Source organism: Myotis brandtii, unplaced genomic scaffold (assembly GCF_000412655.1).
Source record: "Myotis brandtii unplaced genomic scaffold, ASM41265v1 scaffold2720, whole genome shotgun sequence".
NCBI lineage: Eukaryota > Metazoa > Chordata > Mammalia > Chiroptera > Vespertilionidae > Myotis > Myotis brandtii.
The window spans coordinates 97,805-106,283 of NW_005360353.1; positions in this window are offsets into that span (position 1 = coordinate 97,805).

Below are 8,479 nucleotides of genomic sequence, written 5' to 3' on the forward strand. Positions count from 1 at the left end.
GTTTTGCTAAAGCTATTCTTCTCCCTGACAGGCTTTGCTCAACTTCCTTCTTTCCCCAGATGTCACCCTTATCTGGACTTGTTTTTCAAGTCTGGTCTTTCCCTATGTCTGATTCAAGTTACAAGCTATGTTCAGTACTTTTCCACCCTGGTTGAGCCCCCCACCTTGCGATTTCTGTCTCAGTTGTGTTTTGTTTGTTTTTTTCTTCTTTTCTGAATAGCAAAGTTACTACTGGAAAAACTTATTTATGATTAGTGCAAATTTTTTAAGAGTTTCATTTTGCTTTAAAATTAGCGTATATTTCATCTCTTGGCTTTGGTGAACCTCAGATCTTGCTAGGAAATTCTTTTTTTAAAATCTGACATTTGGATTAATCTCCAGCTTGAACACTAATAGTTGTATTGTCCACAAATCTCAGGAATGTTTTAGGCAGAAAACTGGTTGTACCTTGTTGGTGATCTGAAGGAGTGTACTTTAGGATTTATTACATAATACCCTTCTTTAATTGCAGTCCTAGGTATCGATAGCATGAGTGGCCTTAGTGAGTATGTTGAAGTGTACATTTTTTCAAAAGTAAAATTTAAGATTAAAAATATATGTTATATATAGGTATCTAGAAAACTTGGTTTGTGGTGCACAAGTTAAATGTTGGATCACTAAATAACTGTTGCAGGTACCATTTGTGTAACATTACTCATTTCTGTATATTCCTTTTATGGGAAGATATGTTGCCATGGTAGCTAAAACTTTTCAGTTTAGTTCTACTTTTATGATGTGAATGAATGCTACATTTTATTAAATATTACCAGGTCAGTACTATTTTTATACTTTATTAAGCAACAGGGGATTTTAGTTTAACAGATTAAAAATAAAAAGCTCTTAATGAAATGGTTAAAAGCAAATCACTAACAATTCTTTACATGAAAATCCCCACTAATAGTGCCACAATACTTTCTATAGAAATATCTAAGGTCATTGATAGATTTCTTTTTTAAGACAATTCTTCATTGTGTCATAATGACCTTTCATATCATCCTTATCACAAACTTGTAGTACCCATCATTATTTGTAACCATTAAACCATACTGAGTATGTTTGTAACCAGCATTGTGATATATTCTGTACTTGTATTGCTAAAAATGAATTATTGACCTAATAAATATAGTGTTCCTGCAAAAAAAAGAGAGAAAGAAACATAAAAGTCAATTATTAACATAAACTTAGTTTTATAAAACCCAGGCAAAATAAAGACAAGTCTATTTTACTTAAACCAACAAACTTAAGCTAGGTTTTATTTATTAAAGATTATTCTTAGCTCACAAGAACTTGCAAAAACATTTAGGTTATTTTCTATATTACCAAGAATTTTAGAATATCCAATTCTTACAAGCAAAGATTTGCATTTAAATTAATTTCAACAAAATCATAGGTTAGTAGAAAGCTATCTCACATGAATAGCATACATATACAGAGACACACATACAGACACAAGCAGAGACCTTTTAGCCATGAGAAGAGCTCACTAGTTTGTAAAAGGACAATTAGATCCAACTTTTGCCCTCTTGGCATTTACAATTTCTATTTCTTCTTGACAAGTCAAATTCCAAATGACTTTCCCCCTTTTAAAATAAGGACAGCTATTTTTTAATACTTCAAAGAATTGGATTGACACCTAAACGACACCATAGGTGGATCTATTTATCTAAATCTTCTTTTTGAAGTTCCAAGAAGCCAATTAAATATGATATCCATTCATTCTGCCTAATTTAATAGCAATCTCTTTCTAATTGTGCATGCAAAAGATTAATTTAGAAGCATCAAAGGATCCTCATCTCAGCCATTTTAGTTATGTTCGCAGTGGAAAAACGGCAACAGGCGTTAGCAACAGGTATACTCAGATGAGACCTCGATTCGGCAACCTCAGTGCTTGAGGTCTGGCTAAGAAAGAACTCAGAGCCAAGACTCAAACTATAAGAGAATGTTTATTTAGAAAATCACAGAGGTAGAGTGAGCCTAGAAGAAATGGGCTCAGTAAACAAGTTACAGAGGCAAAAGAAGGGCCCTGGAGCTTGGGAGAGGCAAAAAATGGACCTGGGGGGAAGGGTGGGGAAAGGCGGGGCATGCTCCATTGAGAGCCACAACTGGGTCCTCCTTTCTGAGGGCTTTTCTCTGAGGTCTTGGGGAGGATCTCAATAAAATATTCATCAGCTTTCCTGGTGTGTATCCTCGGGGTCACCATCATGGTGTCTCCCCAGCTGGTTTTGCTGCTTTTCTGGGCTTAGAGCTGAAACATACTAGTAGCCGAGGCCTAGATGTCATCTCCAGGGGTTAATGCTTCAGGGGGTGGTCAAGCAAGGGCTTGTAGTTTTGCTCTCTGCCCTGGTGACCCTTCACACTTGAGCTGTTCCTACTCTGTTCATGCCTGTCTAACTGCCCATGACAATGATAAATGGGAGGCTGACTGTGGTGGGCCTTGTTGGCCTGGGAAGCAAGATTTCTCATGTTTATTTTGAGATCTGTAGAGTCTGAACACTCTTCTGGGAAAAACAGACCTTACATGCACCTCTCCAGATGAGCCCGATGCAGTGGGTATCCCTATAGGGCAGATTTATGCCCTAGAGGACATTTTTCCTCAGGCACCTAAGAATACTTGAGCAAAGGCCAGGGGGAGCTTGCCAGATGCCATTCAAACCTCAACACTTTCCAATGCAGGGCTCCCTTTCAAGGTGCATGCATTCCAGCGTACCCTGCCCTTCTTCCCTGGGCTCCCACCAGCTTCTCCTGGATCATCTGTGTTACCGCACTGAATGACTCCTCGTGTCCATCTCTGCCATTCCAGATTCTGGCATTTGAACAACTACAGTGACCCCACTGGATATTCAAGGAGGGGATGCAAGTGTCCTTTCTCTTTTGAAGCTAAAGATTTAGGCTCTAATTTAACCGGCAAAGATTTTGTTCAGATGCTCAGCAAGCAATCCAATTAAAAAGCCAAAATTAAAACAGCAACCCATTTTTTTCTCCTTCCCCTATGTTATCAAAACCCTTATCCACCTTGAGTTTCTCTAAGAACAGCTCAGATAAAGTCATGGCCTGCTACTTAAGGCAAGGAGGCCCATATTCTGAGAAAAACTCAAGTTCCCCCAGAGCAGATTGGGAAGCTGGTGGGGCACAATGCCCTTGCTTGTACTGAGCACCGGGTCCAGTTCCACAAGGTGGTCCTGCATGAGCTTCTTTAGGATCCTGCTGACTATGCCAAGGAAATGCCAACATAAGAAATGCCAAAGGCAGACCAGCTCCTGGCCCAGTCCCCATTCAGTAACAGAATTATACAATGGTTAACAAGATTGAGAGTTAATACCCCCTTTGAGGAGTATTACAAAGCAGTCTTAATCTGGATGCACAAGAACAATAAAAAGGTTGGCTTAAAACCCGTAACTAAGAAATGTATAGGCCTGGAGCATGACTACTTACCAGATTCAGATTGCTAGCCCCCCAAAAATGTCTCATTTTCCCCATCAGAATATGGGACCCCACCCCACCTGTAACAGGAGTGATGGGGCCCAAGTGGATGAAAGGCAGGACACCTCAAAAAACCCCAAGTCCAGGCCAGATGTCAGGGGAAAGGAGAGGGCAAAGAAGTACTCACACACCCAGACAAACTTCCTGGAGGGATTCAGATTTCAAAGTGAGTGAAAGGCTCAGAGAGCTTGGCAAGAGGAAGTAGGAAAATGGTTCCTGACCAGAAGCTGTGAGACAGATGAGAAAAGAGGGTAACAGAACTCAGGTGACCTGAGGTTGGGACTTGGCTACAGGCATGAACTTCCAACACCCCCTGCCCATCCAACAAAGATCACCAACAGCTTCCTCTGCAGGCAGGACTAACTTCAAGTGAAAACTCAGGATGCCCCATCCCAGGAGGGCCCCCCTCCCACAAACTATCTCCTTCTTAAACATTATATATATATTTAAAATTGAATTTTAGAGAGATAGGAAGGAAGAAAGAGAGGTAGAAACATTGTTCAGCTACCGCCTATACGGCCTCCACCAGGGATGCAGCCCACAACCCAGGCATGTGTTATTGATGGGGAATCGAACCTGTGACCTCTTGGTGCATGGGTCAATGCTCAACCACTGAGCCACATCTGCCAGGCAAACTATCCCCTTTGTAACAATTCCTCACTCACTTTAGGAGAGCATGTGACTCTGTATCAGGGGACCCCTCTGCTAACAGCTCATCAGCCCCCAAGGGTACATGGAAAAACCTGTGTTTTCATATAAATGACTTCCTTATAATGGGATGTTTTACATAATGCATGAAAAGTATATTGAAAGAAAGAAGTAAATGAATAAATAATTTCAGAAAGCTAAGAAAAATTAAAATTTCTCTTGGCAAAAGAGTAGATGGCACCAACGGCTAAAAACTGCTGAACTAGATAGATGAGATATGCAGAGACTACAGGCTGTTGGGGAAAAGAAACAATAGTGAAATGTGACTCATTCATTGGGAGACATTTGCTGTTCATTGGATGAAGAAGGCTCCAGAATTTCACTTCAATATGCCTTCTGAATATATTTCCCCGGACCTGCCCAGCCCCTCAATCTTTTTCCTGAACTCTATTTCCACTAAATTGACCTCAATGATTCTCAGGTAGGTCTGGTGCTATCCCTCTGGTTTTCAGAATGTGCTTTGAATCAATCATTTCTGCTTTTGAGCTTATTGTCTTTTTCTTCAATCCTTCCAGCATTTATAGTTTCAACCATCCCAGATTTAGTCCTTGAATTCTCCAGTCCTTCACATTGTTGTATAGTACTAGCCTATTGGGAAATGAAATTCTACCTTCGATGACCATTACATTTTAGTTGACAACAAGACATAACTGTTTGACCCTCCACACCGTGTCAAGGCCTGTAAGAACGGCCCCAAGATATCTGTATGTTCAATGCTTCAGCTCCAACATGGCCTCATATCTAGCCTGGTGCCCATTTATACATTTCCCTGAGCAACTATTGCTTAAAAACAATCCTTTCCCAATTTTGGTAGCAGTCACATCTTAAATCTTCTGCTAAAATGCAATTCTATTCTGACTTTAAGCAGAAAATACATTTATTTACTGGTTCCTTGTAGAATCAGTGGAGAGATTGGAAAACCCAGAATTAGACGGGAAAAGAAAAGGCAAAGCACACCCTGGAAGTAGTCCTATGATCACATGCTGCTGCCAACAGAAGCAATGAATGCCACGGTGCAGAACAATGACAAGGTCCCAGCCCCCAGGTCACTGGCTCACCTCTCCATTGGCAGACCATCTGTAGACTCACTGAACACAACATCTGCCCAGGCTGCCCTGACATCCTGTTTTCTCACTGTCAGGAGAGAAGCCATGCTGGCACTGTCACTGGCCTGCGCATTCACCTCACCTGGCCTGGGCCCGAATCCCAGCCAGTCCCAGAAGGACACCTGGCTCTATCTCCAAGTAGCCTGCTCCAAGCTCCTGGATCTGAGGAGCCTTCAGGCCAGGAACCATGAGCACAGTGGTGCCTATCCTGCTGTCCCTACTGCTCCTTCTGGGTCCTGAAGGCCCCCTGGAAACCCAAGCCTCTGAGTGTGGAAGCAAGGGCTGGACATGGAGAAGAATGGAGGGGACATGGTGATGAATGGGATTGACGGGAGAAGGGCCCCTGAGGAAGCTGGAATTGCCAGGGCACAGTAGGAATGGGTGTTCAAGGCTCTCAACTAACTCAGCTCACACTCTTCTAGAAGCATTCAGGGAGCCTCTGGACTCATGTGGAATCAGATCTCAAAGAATCATAATTTTAAAAATCTTAGTATATAAATGAACAAAACCAAGACCCAGAGCTGCTTGGACCCAAAGCATGGACAGGGCAGGGGCCACACAGACAGAACATTTTGTTCCTTCCTGCCTTCTAATGGCTAGATGTACCTGTCTGACTCACAGGGAGAGCAGTAACCCCAAGGGGCAGATGTGAAGGTAGGTTAACTGGAGAGATGATTCCTGAATGAGGCCCCTTCCCTCCATAGTCTACAATAGTGGTGGAAGGCAGGTGACTGGGAAAGGGGGAGCTTGGGAAGAACCAGGGTCAGTTCTAGGGCTGGGAATGAGGCTCTTTTTTTTTTCCACATGAAATCTCAGGATGAATAAATATAAGCTAAACTGCACAAGTTTAGAATTCATCACATTTACAAACTATCAGAATATGTGTTTTGTATTGCTTTTATACCCAGTGATCAGATTTTGAACATTAATCACATCCTATCTTGATTACTACAAACTCAACACTCCAAGCTGAGCTTCTAAAGGAAATCATTCCCAGCCTTCAGAATGCTGAGGTGACTCTCTTATCTTTCTTGAAAGCCTAAATTTAAGGATTATACTTTTTTATTTTGATACTTCAATTCAATTTCAAAATCAAAGCTCAGAAATAGCTTCTTTAGTTTATGACAAATCCACAGTCCCCCCCTCTGGGAAAAAAATAATGTCCTGGCTTAACATCAGGAGGACTGCTGGAGCAAAATTTAAATAGTCAAGAGGCAACAATGTAGCAATCAATGTTAATCAGTAAATCACATGACACGAGAAAAATCTCAGATCAATGAGAAAACTCAGAGTCCATAGGAAAGTCCAGGGCCAACGCATATTAGAATGTGAGATCCCACCCAGCCTATCACAGGAGTGATGAGGCCCAATTGGACAAGAGGGAAGAAACCTCAGAAATCCTGAGTCCTGGCCAGATGTGGGGGAAGGAGAGGGCACAGAGGCTCTCCCACACGCAGAGCAATGACTTGAGGGATTCAGATTTCAGAGGCTTAAAAGGCTCAGAGAGCTTAAGAAGAGGTGGAAAGATTGTTGCTGACCTGGAGGGTGTGAGTCAACTGAGAGGTGATGATCACAAAGCCTAGACAGGGAAGGGACCTCAATTTAGGATCGGGCCGTAAGCATTGACTGGTCACATGAGGGTGGATGCAGGGGTCCAGAGGACCAAATGTGCATTCATACACGATCAACTTTTGCCCACCCAACTAAAATCACCAACAGATTCCTCTGCCCACAGAACCAACTACAACTGCAATTTCAGGATGCCCCACCCCAGCAGAAACTTGGTTGCCACAAGTTACCTCCTTCTTATTTATATATATATATATACTAGAGGCCCAGTGCACGAAATTTGTGCACGGGGGGCGGGGGGCCTCCCTCAACCCAGCCTGCACACTTTCCAATCTGGGAGCCCTCAGGGGATGTCTGACTGCTGGTTTAGGCCCAATCCCATCAGACATCCCTCTCACAATCCAGGACCGCTGGCTCCTAACCGCTCACCTGCCTGCCGGCCTGATCCCCCTAACTGCTCTCCCCTGCTGGCCTGATTGCCCCTAACTGTCTCTGCCTTGGCCCCACCACCATGGCTTTGTCCATGATCACAAAGCCTAGACAGGGAAGGGACCTCAATTTAGGATCGGGCCGTAAGCATTGACTGGTCACATGAGGGTGGATGCAGGGGTCCAGAGGACCAAATGTGCGTTCATACACGATCAACTTTTGCCCACCCAACTAAGATCGCCAACAGATTCCTCTGCCAGCAGAACCCACTACAACTGCACTTTCAGTTGCCCCACCCCAGTAGAAACTTGGTTGCCACAAGTTATCTCCTTCTCTCTCTCTCTCTCTCTCTCTCTCTCTCTCTCTTTCTCTCTCTCTCTAGTATATATACAAATACACATACTAGAGGCCCAGTACACAAAATTTGTGCACGGGAGGGGGGGTCCCTCAACCCAGCCTGCACCCTTTCCAATCTGGGACCCCTCAGGGGATGTCCGACTGCTGGTTTAGGCCCGATCCCATCAGACGTCCCTCTCACAATCCAGGAACACTGGCTCCTAACTGCTCACCTGCCTGCCGGCCCCCTAACTGCTCTCCCCTGCCTGCTGGATCACCCCTAACCATCTCTGCCTTGGCCCCACCACCATGGCTTTGTCCAGAAGAACGTCTGGAAGGTTGTCTGGAAGATGTTCGGTAAATTAGTATATTACCCTTTTATTAGTATAGATATATAATTTTATTTATTTCAGAGAGGAAGGAAGAGGGAGAGAGAGATAGAAACGTCAATGATGGGAGAGAATCATTGATCAGCTGCCTCATGTACACCCCTTACTGGAGACCCAGTATGTGCCTGGATTGGGAATCAATATATATACAAATACACATACTAGAGGCCCAGTACACAAAATTTGTGCACGGGAGGGGGGGTCCCTCAACCCAGCCTGCACCCTTTCCAATCTGGGACCCCTCAGGGGATGTCCGACTGCTGGTTTAGGCCCGATCCCATCAGACGTCCCTCTCACAATCCAGGAACACTGGCTCCTAACTGCTCACCTGCCTGCCGGCCCCCTAACTGCTCTCCCCTGCTGGCCTGATCACCCCTAACCATCTCTGCCTTGGCCCCACCACCATGGCTTTGTCCAGAAGAA